The 16,924-nt window shown below is 40.5% G+C and overlaps 11 non-coding genes across 11 annotated transcripts; all 11 read right to left on the reverse strand.

Moving 5' to 3' along the window:
* Window positions 1–3,685: 3,685 nt before the first annotated feature.
* Window positions 3,686–3,758, reverse strand: trnav-aac. Its single transcript has one exon. It is a non-coding gene; the product is annotated as a tRNA-Val (tRNA).
* Window positions 3,759–5,117: 1,359 nt separating this feature from the next.
* trnav-aac lies at window positions 5,118–5,190 on the reverse strand. Its single transcript has one exon. It is a non-coding gene; the product is annotated as a tRNA-Val (tRNA).
* Window positions 5,191–6,290: 1,100 nt separating this feature from the next.
* Window positions 6,291–6,363, reverse strand: trnav-aac. Its single transcript has one exon. It is a non-coding gene; the product is annotated as a tRNA-Val (tRNA).
* A 1,359-nt stretch (window positions 6,364–7,722) lies between these two features.
* trnav-aac lies at window positions 7,723–7,795 on the reverse strand. The gene has a single exon. It is a non-coding gene; the product is annotated as a tRNA-Val (tRNA).
* Window positions 7,796–8,895: 1,100 nt separating this feature from the next.
* On the reverse strand, window positions 8,896–8,968 carry trnav-aac. The gene has a single exon. It is a non-coding gene; the product is annotated as a tRNA-Val (tRNA).
* A 4,243-nt stretch (window positions 8,969–13,211) lies between these two features.
* trnav-cac lies at window positions 13,212–13,284 on the reverse strand. Its single transcript has one exon. It is a non-coding gene; the product is annotated as a tRNA-Val (tRNA).
* Window positions 13,285–13,396: 112 nt separating this feature from the next.
* Window positions 13,397–13,469, reverse strand: trnae-uuc. Its single transcript has one exon. It is a non-coding gene; the product is annotated as a tRNA-Glu (tRNA).
* Window positions 13,470–13,598: 129 nt separating this feature from the next.
* trnav-aac lies at window positions 13,599–13,671 on the reverse strand. The gene has a single exon. It is a non-coding gene; the product is annotated as a tRNA-Val (tRNA).
* A 1,435-nt stretch (window positions 13,672–15,106) lies between these two features.
* trnav-cac lies at window positions 15,107–15,179 on the reverse strand. Its single transcript has one exon. It is a non-coding gene; the product is annotated as a tRNA-Val (tRNA).
* A 1,233-nt stretch (window positions 15,180–16,412) lies between these two features.
* trnav-cac lies at window positions 16,413–16,485 on the reverse strand. The gene has a single exon. It is a non-coding gene; the product is annotated as a tRNA-Val (tRNA).
* Window positions 16,486–16,614: 129 nt separating this feature from the next.
* trnav-cac lies at window positions 16,615–16,687 on the reverse strand. Its single transcript has one exon. It is a non-coding gene; the product is annotated as a tRNA-Val (tRNA).
* Between the last annotated feature and the right edge of the window lie 237 nt (window positions 16,688–16,924).

Raw genomic sequence — 16,924 nt, forward strand, 5'->3', positions numbered from 1 at the left:
TTATGTGAGGTAGACATGAGAAGCCGGGAATTATCGTGTGCAGCCGGAACTTGGAAGAGGCTTGGTGGTTCCAAACTTCTTCTATTTAAGAGTGATGGAAGCCACTGTGTTCTTGGGTACCTTCAATGCTGCAGAAATGACCAATCATTTGAATTTACCACAGGTGGACTCCAATCAAGTTGAAGAAACATCTCAAGGATGATCAATGGAAACAGGATGGACCTGAGCTCAATTTCCAGCCTCATAGCAAAGGGTCTGAAAATGTATGTAAATAAGGTATTTTTAAAATGTTTTTTTCATTAATAAAAACGATGTGCTATCGCTTTGTCATTATGTGGTATTGTGTGTAGATAGATTTTATTTTATTTCATCCATTTTAGTATAAGGCTGTAACGTAACAAAATGTGGAAAAAAGTAAGGGGTCTGAAAACTTTCCGAATGCACTGTACCTATGCAGTGCTAGCTTCTTTTCCTTTGCTAGCCAGCCAACTAAATCTATCACACAATCACATCAAGCAGCTGAAATGACAGAAAACGATCTACATTTTTGTTTGTTTTACCTTGGATTATATTGCCATTTCTTTGGATATATCCATTACAATGACCCTGATAAATGAATTTGCCTGGCTCAGAGAAGCTGTCAGTCTGGTCACATTCATACAGATCGCATGGTGGAGGTCCCCAAAAAAACGGCAACATTGATCCACAGGTCGGAGAGGTAGACAGCAAGGTTTAGACAAACCTCCACTGTTTCAAACCAAATGCTAGCCTCTGGGCATTGGGAAATATTGAATATTACAAAATGTTTCCGCCAGGTTTCGAACCGGGGACCTTTCGCGTGTGAGGCGAACTTGATAACCACTACACTACGGAAACCGAATGATTGGAAAACTAAGGGTGTGACTGACTTTCGCGTGTGAGGCGAATGTGATAACTAATTCACTACTGAAACTAAAGTCTGAATAGCAAATACTGAGAAGTGCGAAGGACCAATTTGTTAAAATGTGTTTCCGACGGGCTCTAACCGGGGACCTTTCATGTGTTAGGCGAACGTGATAACCACTACACTACAGAAACCCAATGAGTGGAGTACTAAGGGTGTGGCTGACTTGGGCTGGGTGGGACATTTATCGCTCTCAGAACCTAATGAAATCAGAAATTACTTAGTCAATTAATTAAACAATAAGGCTTGAGAAGCCGGGAATTATTGTGTGCAGCGGCTCTTGGAAGAGGCTTGGTGGTTCAAAACTTCTTCCATTTAAGAGTGATGGAAGCCACTGTGTTCTTGGGTACCTTCAATGCTGCAGAAATGACCAATCATTTGAATTTACCACAGGTGGACTCCAATCAAGTTGAAGAAACATCTCAAGGATGATCAATGGAAACAGGATGGACCTGAGCTCAATTTCCAGCCTCATAGCAAAGGGTCTGAAAACGTACGTAAATAAGGTATTTTTAAAATATTTAATGGGTATTATGGCTCTTTCTGTGGTACTCAATTTGGGATATTATGTGAGGTAGACATGAGAAGCCGGGAATTATCGTGTGCAGCCGGAACTTGGAAGAGGCTTGGTGGTTCCAAACTTCTTCTATTTAAGAGTGATGGAAGCCACTGTGTTCTTGGGTACCTTCAATGCTGCAGAAATGACCAATCATTTGAATTTACCACAGGTGGACTCCAATCAAGTTGAAGAAACATCTCAAGGATGATCAATGGAAACAGGATGGACCTGAGCTCAATTTCCAGCCTCATAGCAAAGGGTCTGAAAATGTATGTAAATAAGGTATTTTTAAAATGTTTTTTTCATTAATAAAAACGATGTGCTATCGCTTTGTCATTATGTGGTATTGTGTGTAGATAGATTTTATTTTATTTCATCCATTTTAGTATAAGGCTGTAACGTAACAAAATGTGGAAAAAAGTAAGGGGTCTGAAAACTTTCCGAATGCACTGTACCTATGCAGTGCTAGCTTCTTTTCCTTTGCTAGCCAGCCAACTAAATCTATCACACAATCACATCAAGCAGCTGAAATGACAGAAAACGATCTACATTTTTGTTTGTTTTACCTTGGATTATATTGCCATTTCTTTGGATATATCCATTACAATGACCCTGATAAATGAATTTGCCTGGCTCAGAGAAGCTGTCAGTCTGGTCACATTCATACAGATCGCATGGTGGAGGTCCCCAAAAAAACGGCAACATTGATCCACAGGTCGGAGAGGTAGACAGCAAGGTTTAGACAAACCTCCACTGTTTCAAACCAAATGCTAGCCTCTGGGCATTGGGAAATATTGAATATTACAAAATGTTTCCGCCAGGTTTCGAACCGGGGACCTTTCGCGTGTGAGGCGAACTTGATAACCACTACACTACGGAAACCGAATGATTGGAAAACTAAGGGTGTGACTGACTTTCGCGTGTGAGGCGAATGTGATAACTAATTCACTACTGAAACTAAAGTCTGAATAGCAAATACTGAGAAGTGCGAAGGACCAATTTGTTAAAATGTGTTTCCGACGGGCTCTAACCGGGGACCTTTCATGTGTTAGGCGAACGTGATAACCACTACACTACAGAAACCCAATGAGTGGAGTACTAAGGGTGTGGCTGACTTGGGCTGGGTGGGACATTTATCGCTCTCAGAACCTAATGAAATCAGAAATTACTTAGTCAATTAATTAAACAATAAGGCTTGAGAATCCGGGAATTATTGTGTGCAGCGGCTCTTGGAAGAGGCTTGGTGGTTCAAAACTTCTTCCATTTAAGAGTGATGGAAGCCACTGTGTTCTTGGGTACCTTCAATGCTGCAGAAATGACCAATCATTTGAATTTACCACAGGTGGACTCCAATCAAGTTGAAGAAACATCTCAAGGATGATCAATGGAAACAGGATGGACCTGAGCTCAATTTCCAGCCTCATAGCAAAGGGTCTGAAAATGTATGTAAATAAGGTATTTTTAAAATATTTTTTTCATTAATAAAAACTATATGTTATCGCTTTGTCATTATGTGGTATTGTGTGTAGATAGATTTTATTTTATTTCATCCATTTTAGTATAAGGCTGTAACGAAACAAAATGTGGAAAAAAGTAAGGGGTCTGAAAACTTTCCCAATGCACTGTACCTATGCAGGCTAGCTTCTTTTCCTTTGCTAGCCAGCCAACTAAATCTATCACACAATCACATCAAGCAGCTGAAATGACAGAAAACGATCTACATTTTTGTTTGTTTTACCTTGGATTATATTGCCATTTCTTTGGATATATCCATTACAATGACCCTGATAAATGAATTTGCCTGGCTCAGAGAAGCTGTCAGTCTGGTCACAGTCATACAGATCGCATGGTGGAGGTCCCCAAAAAAACGGCAACATTGATCCACAGGTCGGAGAGGTAGACAGCAAGGTTTAGACAAACCTCAACTGTTTCAAACCAAATGCTAGCCTCTGGGCATTGGGAAATATTGAATATTACAAAATTTTTCTGCCCGGTTTCGAACCGGGGACCTTTCGCGTGTGAGGTAAACGTGATAACCACTACACTACGGAAACCAAATTATTGGAAAACTAAGGGTGTGACTGACTTTCGCGTGTGAGGCGAACGTGATAACTAATACACTACTGAAACTAAAGTCTGAATAGCAAATACTGAGAAGTGCGAAGGACCAATTTGTTAAAATGTGTTTCCGCCCGGTCTCGAACCGGGGACCTTTCGCGTGTTAGGCGAACGTGATAACCACTACACTACAGAAACCCAATGACTGGAAAACTAAGGGTGTGGCTGACTTGGGCTGGGTGGGACATTTATCGCTCTCAGAACCTAATGAAATCAGAAATTACTTAGTCAATTAATTAAACAATAAGGCTTGAGAAGCCGGGAATTATTGTGTGCAGCGGCTCTTGGCCGAGGCTTGGTGGTTCAAAACTTCTTCCATTTAAGAGTGATGGAAGCCACTGTGTTCTTGGGTACCTTCAATGCTGCAGAAATGACCAATCATTTGAATTTACCACAGGTGGACTCCAATCAAGTTGAAGAAACATCTCAAGGATGATCAATGGAAACAGGATGGACCTGAGCTCAATTTCCAGCCTCATAGCAAAGGGTCTGAAAACGTACGTAAATAAGGTATTTTTAAAATATTTAATGGGTATTATGGCTCTTTCTGAGGTACTCAATTTGGGATATTATGTGAGGTAGACATGAGAAGCCGGGAATTATCGTGTGCAGCCGGAACTTGGAAGAGGCTTGGTGGTTCCAAACTTCTTCTATTTAAGAGTGATGGAAGCCACTGTGTTCTTGGGTACCTTCAATGCTGCAGAAATGACCAATCATTTGAATTTACCACAGGTGGACTCCAATCAAGTTGAAGAAACATCTCAAGGATGATCAATGGAAACAGGATGGACCTGAGCTCAATTTCCAGCCTCATAGCAAAGGGTCTGAAAATGTATGTAAATAAGGTATTTTTAAAATATTTTTTTCATTAATAAAAACTATATGTTATCGCTTTGTCATTATGTGGTATTGTGTGTAGATAGATTTTATTTTATTTCATCCATTTTAGTATAAGGCTGTAACGAAACAAAATGTGGAAAAAAGTAAGGGGTCTGAAAACTTTCCCAATGCACTGTACCTATGCAGGCTAGCTTATTTTCCTTTGCTAGCCAGCCAACTAAATCTATCACACAATCACATCAAGCAGCTGAAATGACAGAAAACGATCTACATTTTTGTTTGTTTTACCTTGGATTATATTGCCATTTCTTTGGATATATCCATTACAATGACCCTGATAAATGAATTTGCCTGGCTCAGAGAAGCTGTCAGTCTGGTCACATTCATACAGATCGCATGGTGGAGGTCCCCAAAAAAACGGCAACATTGATCCACAGGTCGGAGAAGTAGACAGCAAGGTTTAGACAAACCTCAACTGTTTCAAACCAAATGCTAGCCTCTGGGCATTGGGAAATATTGAATATTACAAAATGTTTCCGGCCGGTTTCGAACCGGGGACCTTTCACGTGTGAGGCGAATGTGAAAACCAATACACTACTGAAACTAAAGTCTGAATAGCAAATACTGAGAAGTGCGAAGGACCAATTTGTTAAAATGTGTTTCCGCCCGGTCTCGAACCGGGGACCTTTCACGTGTTAGGCGAACGTGATAACCACTACACTACAGAAACCCAATTAGTGGAATAGTAAGGGTGTGGCTGACTTTGGCTGGGTGGGACATTTATCGCTCTCAGAACCTAATGAAATCAGAAATTACTTAGTCAATTAATTAAACAATAAGGCTTGAGAATCCGGGAATTATTGTGTGCAGCGGCTCTTGGAAGAGGCTTGGTGGTTCAAAACTTCTTCCATTTAAGAGTGATGGAAGCCACTGTGTTCTTGGGTACCTTCAATGCTGCAGAAATGACCAATCATTTGAATTTACCACAGGTGGACTCCAATCAAGTTGAAGAAACATCTCAAGGATGATCAATGGAAACAGGATGGACCTGAGCTCAATTTCCAGCCTCATAGCAAAGGGTCTGAAAATGTATGTAAATAAGGTATTTTTAAAATATTTTTTTCATTAATAAAAACTATATGTTATCGCTTTGTCATTATGTGGTATTGTGTGTAGATAGATTTTATTTTATTTCATCCATTTTAGTATAAGGCTGTAACGAAACAAAATGTGGAAAAAAGTAAGGGGTCTGAAAACTTTCCCAATGCACTGTACCTATGCAGGCTAGCTTCTTTTCCTTTGCTAGCCAGCCAACTAAATCTATCACACAATCACATCAAGCAGCTGAAATGACAGAAAACGATCTACATTTTTGTTTGTTTTACCTTGGATTATATTGCCATTTCTTTGGATATATCCATTACAATGACCCTGATAAATGAATTTGCCTGGCTCAGAGAAGCTGTCAGTCTGGTCACAGTCATACAGATCGCATGGTGGAGGTCCCCAAAAAAATGGCAACATTGATCCACAGGTCGGAGAGGTAGACAGCAAGGTTTAGACAAACCTCAACTGTTTCAAACCAAATGCTAGCCTCTGGGCATTGGGAAATATTGAATATTACAAAATGTTTCTGCCCGGTTTCGAACCGGGGACCTTTCGTGTGTGAGGTAAACGTGATAACCACTACACTACGGAAACCGAATTATTGGAAAACTAAGGGTGTGACTGACTTTCGCGTGTGAGGCGAACGTGATAACTAATACACTACTGAAACTAAAGTCTGAATAGCAAATACTGAGAAGTGCGAAGGACCAATTTGTTAAAATGTGTTTCCGCCCGGTCTCGAACCGGGGACCTTTCGCGTGTTAGGCGAACGTGATAACCACTACACTACAGAAACCCAATGACTGGAAAACTAAGGGTGTGGCTGACTTGGGCTGGGTGGGACATTTATCGCTCTCAGAACCTAATGAAATCAGAAATTACTTAGTCAATTAATTAAACAATAAGGCTTGAGAAGCCGGGAATTATTGTGTGCAGCGGCTCTTGGACGAGGCTTGGTGGTTCAAAACTTCTTCCATTTAAGAGTGATGGAAGCCACTGTGTTCTTGGGTACCTTCAATGCTGCAGAAATGACCAATCATTTGAATTTACCACAGGTGGACTCCAATCAAGTTGAAGAAACATCTCAAGGATGATCAATGGAAACAGGATGGACCTGAGCTCAATTTCCAGCCTCATAGCAAAGGGTCTGAAAACGTACGTAAATAAGTTATTTTTAAAATATTTAATGGGTATTATGGCTCTTTCTGTGGTACTCAATTTGGGATATTATGTGAGGTAGACATGAGAAGCCGGGAATTATCGTGTGCAGCCGGAACTTGGAAGAGGCTTGGTGGTTCCAAACTTCTTCTATTTAAGAGTGATGGAAGCCACTGTGTTCTTGGGTACCTTCAATGCTGCAGAAATGACCAATCATTTGAATTTACCACAGGTGGACTCCAATCAAGTTGAAGAAACATCTCAAGGATGATCAATGGAAACAGGATGGACCTGAGCTCAATTTCCAGCCTCATAGCAAAGGGTCTGAAAATGTATGTAAATAAGGTATTTTTAAAATATTTTTTTCATTAATAAAAACTATATGTTATCGCTTTGTCATTATGTGGTATTGTGTGTAGATAGATTTTATTTTATTTCATCCATTTTAGTATAAGGCTGTAACGAAACAAAATGTGGAAAAAAGTAAGGGGTCTGAAAACTTTCCCAATGCACTGTACCTATGCAGGCTAGCTTATTTTCCTTTGCTAGCCAGCCAACTAAATCTATCACACAATCACATCAAGCAGCTGAAATGACAGAAAACGATCTACATTTTTGTTTGTTTTACCTTGGATTATATTGCCATTTCTTTGGATATATCCATTACAATGACCCTGATAAATGAATTTGCCTGGCTCAGAGAAGCTGTCAGTCTGGTCACATTCATACAGATCGCATGGTGGAGGTCCCCAAAAAAACGGCAACATTGATCCACAGGTCGGAGAAGTAGACAGCAAGGTTTAGACAAACCTCAACTGTTTCAAACCAAATGCTAGCCTCTGGGCATTGGGAAATATTGAATATTACAAAATGTTTCCGGCCGGTTTCGAACCGGGGACCTTTCACGTGTGAGGCGAATGTGAAAACCAATACACTACTGAAACTAAAGTCTGAATAGCAAATACTGAGAAGTGCGAAGGACCAATTTGTTAAAATGTGTTTCCGCCCGGTCTCGAACCGGGGACCTTTCACGTGTTAGGCGAACGTGATAACCACTACACTACAGAAACCCAATGAGTGGAATAGTAAGGGTGTGGCTGACTTTGGCTGGGTGGGACATTTATCGCTCTCAGAACCTAATGAAATCAGAAATTACTTAGTCAATTAATTAAACAATAAGGCTTGAGAATCCGGGCATTATTGTGTGCAGCGGCTCTTGGAAGAGGCTTGGTGGTTCAAAACTTCTTCCATTTAAGAGTGATGGAAGCCACTGTGTTCTTGGGTACCTTCAATGCTGCAGAAATGACCAATCATTTGAATTTACCACAGGTGGACTCCAATCAAGTTGAAGAAACATCTCAAGGATGATCAATGGAAACAGGATGGACCTGAGCTCAATTTCCAGCCTCATAGCAAAGGGTCTGAAAATGTATGTAAATAAGGTATTTTTAAAATATTTTTTTCATTAATAAAAACTATATGTTATCGCTTTGTCATTATGTGGTATTGTGTGTAGATAGATTTTATTTTCTTTCATCCATTTTAGTATAAGGCTGTAACGAAACAAAATGTGGAAAAAAGTAAGGGGTCTGAAAACTTTCCGAATGCACTGTACCTATGCAGGCTAGCTTCTTTTCCTTTGCTAGCCAGCCAACTAAATCTATCACACAATCACATCAAGCAGCTGAAATGACAGAAAACGATCTACAGTTTTGTTTGTTTTACCTTGGATTATATTGCCATTTCTTTGGATATATCCATTACAATGACCCTGATAAATGAATTTGCCTGGCTCAGAGAAGCTGTCAGTCTGGTCACAGTCATACAGATCGCATGGTGGAGGTCCCCAAAAAAACGGCAACATTGATCCACAGGTCGGAGAGGTAGACAGCAAGGTTTAGACAAACCTCAACTGTTTCAAACCAAATGCTAGCCTCTGGGCATTGGGAAATATTGAATATTACAAAATGTTTCCGCCCAGTTTCAAACCGGGGACCTTTCGCGTGTGAGACAAACGTGATAACCACTACACTACTGAAACCGAATGATTGGAAAACTAAGGGTGTGACTGACTTTCGCGTGTGAGGCGAACGTGATAACCAACATACTACTGAAACTAAAGTCTGAATAGCAAATACTGAGAAGTGCGAAGGACCAATTTGTTAAAATGTGTTTCCACCCGGTCTCGAACCAGGGAACTTTCGCGTGTTAGGCGAACGTGATAATCACTACACTACAGAAACCCAATGAGTGGAATACTAAGGGTGTGGCTGACTTTGGCTGGGTGGGACATTTATCGCTCTCAGAACCTAATGAAATCAGAAATTACTTAGTCAATTAATTAAACAATAAGGCTTGAGAAGCTGGGAATTATTGTGTGCAGCGGCTCTTGGAAGAGGCTTGGTGGTTCAAAACTTCTTCCATTTAAGAGTGATGGAAGCCACTGTGTTCTTGGGTACCTTCAATGCTGCAGAAATGACCAATCATTTGAATTTACCACAGGTGGACTCCAATCAAGTTGAAGAAACATCTCAAGGATGATCAATGAAAACAGGATGGACCTGAGCTCAATTTCCAGCCTCATAGCAAAGGGTCTGAAAACGTACGTAAATAAGGTATTTTTAAAATATTTAATGGGTATTATGGCTCTTTCTGTGGTACTCAATTTGGGATATTATGTGAGGTAGACATGAGAAGCCGGGAATTATCGTGTGCAGCCGGAACTTGGAAGAGGCTTGGTGGTTCCAAACTTCTTCTATTTAAGAGTGATGGAAGCCACTGTGTTCTTGGGTACCTTCAATGCTGCAGAAATGACCAATCATTTGAATTTACCACAGGTGGACTCCAATCAAGTTGAAGAAACATCTCAAGGATGATCAATGGAAACAGGATGGACCTGAGCTCAATTTCCAGCCTCATAGCAAAGGGTCTGAAAATGTATGTAAATAAGGTATTTTTAAAATATTTTTTTCATTAATAAAAACTATATGTTATCGCTTTGTCATTATGTGGTATTGTGTGTAGATAGATTTTATTTTATTTCATCCATTTTAGTATAAGGCTGTAACGTAACAAAATGTGGAAAAAAGTAAGGGGTCTGAAAACTTTCCGAATGCACTGTACCTATGCAGGCTAGCTTCTTTTCCTTTGCTAGCCAGCCAACTAAATCTATCACACAATCACATCAAGCAGCTGAAATGACAGAAAACGATCTACATTTTATTTTGTTTTACCTTGGATTATATTGCCATTTCTTTGGATATATCCATTACAATGACCCTGATAAATGAATTTGCCTGGCTCAGAGAAGCTGTCAGTCTGGTCACATTCATACAGATCGCATGGAGGAGGTCCCCAAAAAAACGGCAACATTGATCCACAGGTCGGAGAGGTAGACAGCAAGGTTTAGACAAACCTCAACTGTTTCAAACCAAATGCTAGCCTCTGGGCATTGGGAAATATTGAATATTACAAAATGTTTCCGCCCAGTTTCGAACCGGGGACCTTTCGCGTGTGAGGCGAACGTGATAACCACTACACTACGGAAGCCGAACGATTACAAAAATAAGGGTGTGACTGACTTTCGCGTGTGAGGCGAACGTGATAACCAATACACTACTGAAACTAAAGTCTGAATAGGAAATACTGAGAAGTGCGAAGGACCAATTTGTTAAAATGTTTTCCACCCAGTCTCAAACCGAGGACCTTTCGCGTGTTAGGCGAACGTGATAACCACTACACTACGGAAACCCAATGAGTGGAATACTAAGGGTGTGGCTGACTTTGGCTGGGTGGGATATTTATCGCTCTCAGAACCTAATGAAATCAGAAATTACTTAGCCAATTAATTAAACAATAAGGCTTGAGAAGCCGGGAATTATTGTGTGCAGCGGCTCTTGGAAGAGGCTTGGTGGTTCAAAACTTCTTCCATTTAAGAGTGATGGAAGCCACTGTGTTCTTGGTTACCTTCAATGCTGCAGAAATGACCAATCATTTGAATTTACCACAGGTGGACTCCAATCAAGTTGAAGAAACATCTCAAGGATGATCAATGAAAACAGGATGGACCTGAGCTCAATTTCCAGCCTCATAGCAAAGGGTCTGAAAACGTACGTAAATAAGGTATTTTTAAAATATTTAATGGGTATTATGGCTCTTTCTGTGGTACTCAATTTGGGATATTATGTGAGGTAGACATGAGAAGCCGGGAATTATCGTGTGCAGCCGGAACTTGGAAGAGGCTTGGTGGTTCCAAACTTCTTCTATTTAAGAGTGATGGAAGCCACTGTGTTCTTGGGTACCTTCAATGCTGCAGAAATGACCAATCATTTGAATTTACCACAGGTGGACTCCAATCAAGTTGAAGAAACATCTCAAGGATGATCAATGGAAACAGGATGGACCTGAGCTCAATTTCCAGCCTCATAGCAAAGGGTCTGAAAATGTATGTAAATAAGGTATTTTTAAAATATTTTTTTCATTAATAAAAACTATATGTTATCGCTTTGTCATTATGTGGTATTGTGTGTAGATAGATTTTATTTTATTTCATCCATTTTAGTATAAGGCTGTAACGTAACAAAATGTGGAAAAAAGTAAGGGGTCTGAAAACTTTCCGAATGCACTGTACCTATGCAGGCTAGCTTCTTTTCCTTTGCTAGCCAGCCAACTAAATCTATCACACAATCACATCAAGCAGCTGAAATGACAGAAAACGATCTACATTTTATTTTGTTTTACCTTGGATTATATTGCCATTTCTTTGGATATATCCATTACAATGACCCTGATAAATGAATTTGCCTGGCTCAGAGAAGCTGTCAGTCTGGTCACATTCATACAGATCGCATGGAGGAGGTCCCCAAAAAAACGGCAACATTGATCCACAGGTCGGAGAGGTAGACAGCAAGGTTTAGACAAACCTCAACTGTTTCAAACCAAATGCTAGCCTCTGGGCATTGGGAAATATTGAATATTACAAAATGTTTCCGCCCAGTTTCGAACCGGGGACCTTTCGCGTGTGAGGCGAACGTGATAACCACTACACTACGGAAGCCGAACGATTACAAAAATAAGGGTGTGACTGACTTTCGCGTGTGAGGCGAACGTGATAACCAATACACTACTGAAACTAAAGTCTGAATAGGAAATACTGAGAAGTGCGAAGGACCAATTTGTTAAAATGTTTTCCACCCAGTCTCAAACCGAGGACCTTTCGCGTGTTAGGCGAACGTGATAACCACTACACTACGGAAACCCAATGAGTGGAATACTAAGGGTGTGGCTGACTTTGGCTGGGTGGGATATTTATCGCTCTCAGAACCTAATGAAATCAGAAATTACTTAGCCAATTAATTAAACAATAAGGCTTGAGAAGCCGGGAATTATTGTGTGCAGCGGCTCTTGGAAGAGGCTTGGTGGTTCAAAACTTCTTCCATTTAAGAGTGATGGAAGCCACTGTGTTCTTGGTTACCTTCAATGCTGCAGAAATGACCATTTGAATTTACCACAGGTGGACTCCAATCAAGTTGAAGAAACATCTCAAGGATGATCAATGGAATCAGGATGGACCTGAGCTCAATTTCCAGCCTCATAGCAAAGGGTCTGAAAACGTACGTAAATAAGGTATTTTTAAAATATTTAATGGGTATTATGGCTCTTTCTGTGGTACTCAATTTGGGATATTATGTGAGGTAGACATGAGAAGCCGGGAATTATCGTGTGCAGCCGGAACTTGGAAGAGGCTTGGTGGTTCCAAACTTCTTCTATTTAAGAGTGATGGAAGCCACTGTGTTCTTGGGTACCTTCAATGCTGCAGAAATGACCAATCATTTGAATTTACCACAGGTGGACTCCAATCAAGTTGAAGAAACATCTCAAGGATGATCAATGGAAACAGGATGGACCTGAGCTCAATTTCCAGCCTCATAGCAAAGGGTCTGAAAATGTATGTAAATAAGGTATTTTTAAAATATTTTTTTCATTAATAAAAACGATATGTTATCGCTTTGTCATTATGTGGTATTGTGTGTAGATAGATTTTATTTTATTTCATCCATTTTAGTATAAGGCTGTAACGTAACAAAATGTGGAAAAATGTAAGGGGTCTGAAAACTTTCCGAATGCACTGTACCTATGCTGGCTAGCTTCTTTTCCTTTGCTAGCCAGCCAACTAAATCTATCACACAATCACATCAAGCAGCTGAAATGACAGAAAACGATCTACATTTTTGTTTGTTTTACCTTGGATTATATTGCCATTTCTTTGGATATATCCATTACAATGACTCTGATAAATGAATTTGCCTGGCTCAGAGAAGCTGTCAGTCTGGTCACATTCATACAGATCTCATGGTGGAGGTCCCCAAAAAAACGGCAACATTGATCCACAGGTCGGAGAGGTAGACAGCAAGGTTTAGACAAACCTCAACTGTTTCAAACCAAATGCTAGCCTCTGGGCATTGGGAAATATTGAATATTACAAAATGTTTCCGCCCGGTTTCAAACCGGGGACCTTTCGCGTGTGAGGCGAACGTGATAACCACTACACTACGGAAACCGAATGATTGGAAAACTAAGGGTGTCACTGACTTTCGCGTGTGAGGCGAACGTGATAACCAATACACTACTGAAACTAAAGTCTGAATAGCAAATACTAATTTGTTAAAATGTGTTTCCGCCCGGTCTCGAACCGGGGACCTTTCGCGTGAAAGGCGAACGTGATAACCACTACACTACGGAAACTGAATGATTGGAAAACTAAGGGTGTGACTGACTTTCGCATGTGAGGCGAACGTGATAACCAATACACTACTGAAACTAAAGTCTGAACAGCAAATACTGAGAAGTGCGAAGGACCAATTTGTTAAAATGTGTTTCCGCCCAGTCTCGAACCGGGGACCTTCCGCATGTTAGGCGAACGTGATAACCACTACACTACGGAAACCCAATGAGTGGAATACTAAGGGTGTGGCTGACTTTGGCTGGGTGGGACATTGATCGCTCTCAGAACCTATTGAAATCAGAAATTACTTAGTCAATTAATTAAACAATAAGGCTTGAGAAGCCGGGAATTATTGTGTGCAGCGGCTCTTGGAAGAGGCTTGGTGGTTCAAAACTTCTTCCATTTAAGAGTGATGGAAGCCACTGTGTTCTTGGGTACCTTCAATGCTGCAGAAATGACCAATCATTTGAATTTACCACAGGTGGACTCCAATCAAGTTGAAGAAACATCTCAAGGATGATCAATGGAAACAGGATGGACCTGAGCTCAATTTCCAGCCTCATAGCAAAGGGTCTGAAAACGTATGTAAATAAGGTATTTTTAAAATATTTAATGGGTATTATGGCTCTTTCTGTGGAACTCAATTTGGGATATTATGTGAGGTAGACATGAGAAGCCGGGAATTATCGTGTGCAGCCGGAACTTGGAAGAGGCTTGGTGCTTCCAAACTTCTTCTATTTAAGAGTGATGGAAGCCACTGTGTTCTTGGGTACCTTCAATGCTGCAGAAATGACCAATCATTTGAATTTACCACAGGTGGACTCCAATCAAGTTGAAGAAACATCTCAAGGATGATCAATGGAAACAGGATGGACCTGAGCTCAATTTCCAGTCTCATAGCAAAGGGTCTGAAAATGTATGTAAATAAGGTATTTTTAAAATATTTTTTTCATTAATAAAAACTATATGCTATCGCTTTGTCATTATGTGGTATTGTGTGTAGATAGATTTTATTTTATTTCATCCATTTTAGTATAAGGCTGTAACGTAACAAAATGTGGAAAAAAGTAAGGGGTCTGAAAACTTTCCGAATGCACTGTACCTATGCAGGCTAGCTTCTTTTCCTTTGCTAGCCAGCCAACTAAATCTATCACACAATCACATCAAGCAGCTGAAATGACAGAAAACTATCTACATTTTTGTTTGTTTTACCTTGGATTATATTGCCATTTCTTTGGATATATCCATTACAATGACCCTGATAAATGAATTTGCCTGGCTCAGAGAAGCTGTCAGTCTGGTCACATTCATACAGATCGCATGGTGGAGGTCCCCAAAAAAACGGCAACATTGATCCACTGGTCGGAGAGGTAGACAGCAAGGTTTAGACAAACCTCAACTGTTTCAAACCAAATGCTAGCCTCTGGGCATTGGGAAATATTGAATATTACAAAATGTTTCCACCCGGTTTCGAACCGGGGACCTTTCGCGTGTGAGGGAAACGTGATAACCACTACACTACGGAAACCGAATGATTGGAAAACTAAGGGTGTGACTGACTTTCGCGTGTGAGGCGAACGTGATAACCAATACACTACTGAAACTAAAGTCTGAATAGCAAATACTGAGAAGTGCGAAGGACCAATCTGTTAAGATGTGTTTCCGCCCGGTCTCGAACCGGGGACCTTTCGCGTGTGAGGCGAACGTGATAACCACTACACTACGGAAACCGAATGATTGGAAAACTAAGGGTGTAACTGACGTTGGCTGGGTGGGACATTTATCGCTCTCAGAACCTAATGAAATCAGAAATCACTTAGTCAATTAATTAAACAATAAGGCTTGAGAAGCCGGGAATTATTGTGTGCAGCGGCTCTTGGAAGAGGCTTGGTGGTTCAAAACTTCTTCCATTTAAGAGTGATGGAAGCCACTGTGTTCTTGGGTACCTTCAATGCTGCAGAAATGACCAATCATTTGAATTTACCACAGGTGGACTCCAATCAAGTTGAAGAAACATCTCAAGGATGATCAATGGAAACAGGATGGACCTGAGCTCAATTTCCAGCCTCATAGCAAAGGGTCTGAAAACTTACGTAAATAAGGTATTTTTAAAATATTTAATGGGTATTATGGCTCTTTCTGTGGAACTCAATTTGGGATATTATGTGAGGTAGACATGAGAAGCCGGGAATTATCGTGTGCAGCCGGAACTTGGAAGAGGCTTGGTGGTTCCAAACTTCTTCTATTTAAGAGTGATGGAAGCCACTGTGTTCTTGGGTACCTTCAATGCTGCAGAAATGACCAATCATTTGAATTTACCACAGGTGGACTCCAATCAAGTTGAAGAAACATCTCAAGGATGATCAATGGAAACAGGATGGACCTGAGCTCAATTTCCAGTCTCATAGCAAAGGGTCTGAAAATGTATGTAAATAAGGTATTTTTAAAATATTTTTTTCATTAATAAAAACTATATGCTATCGCTTTGTCATTATGTGGTATTGTGTGTAGATAGATTTTATTTTATTTCATCCATTTTAGTATAAGGCTGTAACGTAACAAAATGTGGAAAAAAGTAAGGGGTCTGAAAACTTTCCGAATGCACTGTACCTATGCAGGCTAGCTTCTTTTCCTTTGCTAGCCAGCCAACTAAATCTATCACACAATCACATCAAGCAGCTGAAATGACAGAAAACTATCTACATTTTTGTTTGTTTTACCTTGGATTATATTGCCATTTCTTTGGATATATCCATTACAATGACCCTGATAAATGAATTTGCCTGGCTCAGAGAAGCTGTCAGTCTGGTCACATTCATACAGATCGCATGGTGGAGGTCCCCAAAAAAACGGCAACATTGATCCCCTGGTCGGAGAGGTAGACAGCAAGGTTTAGACAAACCTCAACTGTTTCAAACCAAATGCTAGCCTCTGGGCATTGGGAAATATTGAATATTACAAAATGTTTCCACCCGGTTTCGAACCGGGGACCTTTCGCGTGTGAGGCGAATGTGATAACCACTACACTACGGAAACCGAATGATTGGAAAACTAAGGGTGTGACTGACTTTCGCGTGTGAGGCGAACGTGATAACCAATACACTACTGAAACTAAAGTCTGAATAGCAAATACTGAGAAGTGCGAAGGACCAATCTGTTAAGATGTGTTTCCGCCCGGTCTCGAACCGGGGACCTTTCGCGTGTGAGGCGAACGTGATAACCACTACACTACGGAAACCGAATGATTGGAAAACTAAGGGTGTGACTGACTTTGGCTGGGTGGGACATTTATCGCTCTCAGAACCTAATGAAATCAGAAATTACTTAGTCAATTAATTAAACAATAAGGCTTGAGAAGCCGGGAATTATTGTGTGCAGCGGCTCTTGGAAGAGGCTTGGTGGTTCAAAACTTCTTCCATTTAAGAGTGATGGAAGCCACTGTGTTCTTGGGTACCTTCAATGCTGCAGAAATGAC

Source organism: Oncorhynchus mykiss, unplaced genomic scaffold (genome assembly GCF_013265735.2).
Source record: "Oncorhynchus mykiss isolate Arlee unplaced genomic scaffold, USDA_OmykA_1.1 un_scaffold_587, whole genome shotgun sequence".
In the NCBI taxonomy this organism is placed as follows: Eukaryota; Metazoa; Chordata; class Actinopteri; order Salmoniformes; family Salmonidae; genus Oncorhynchus; species Oncorhynchus mykiss.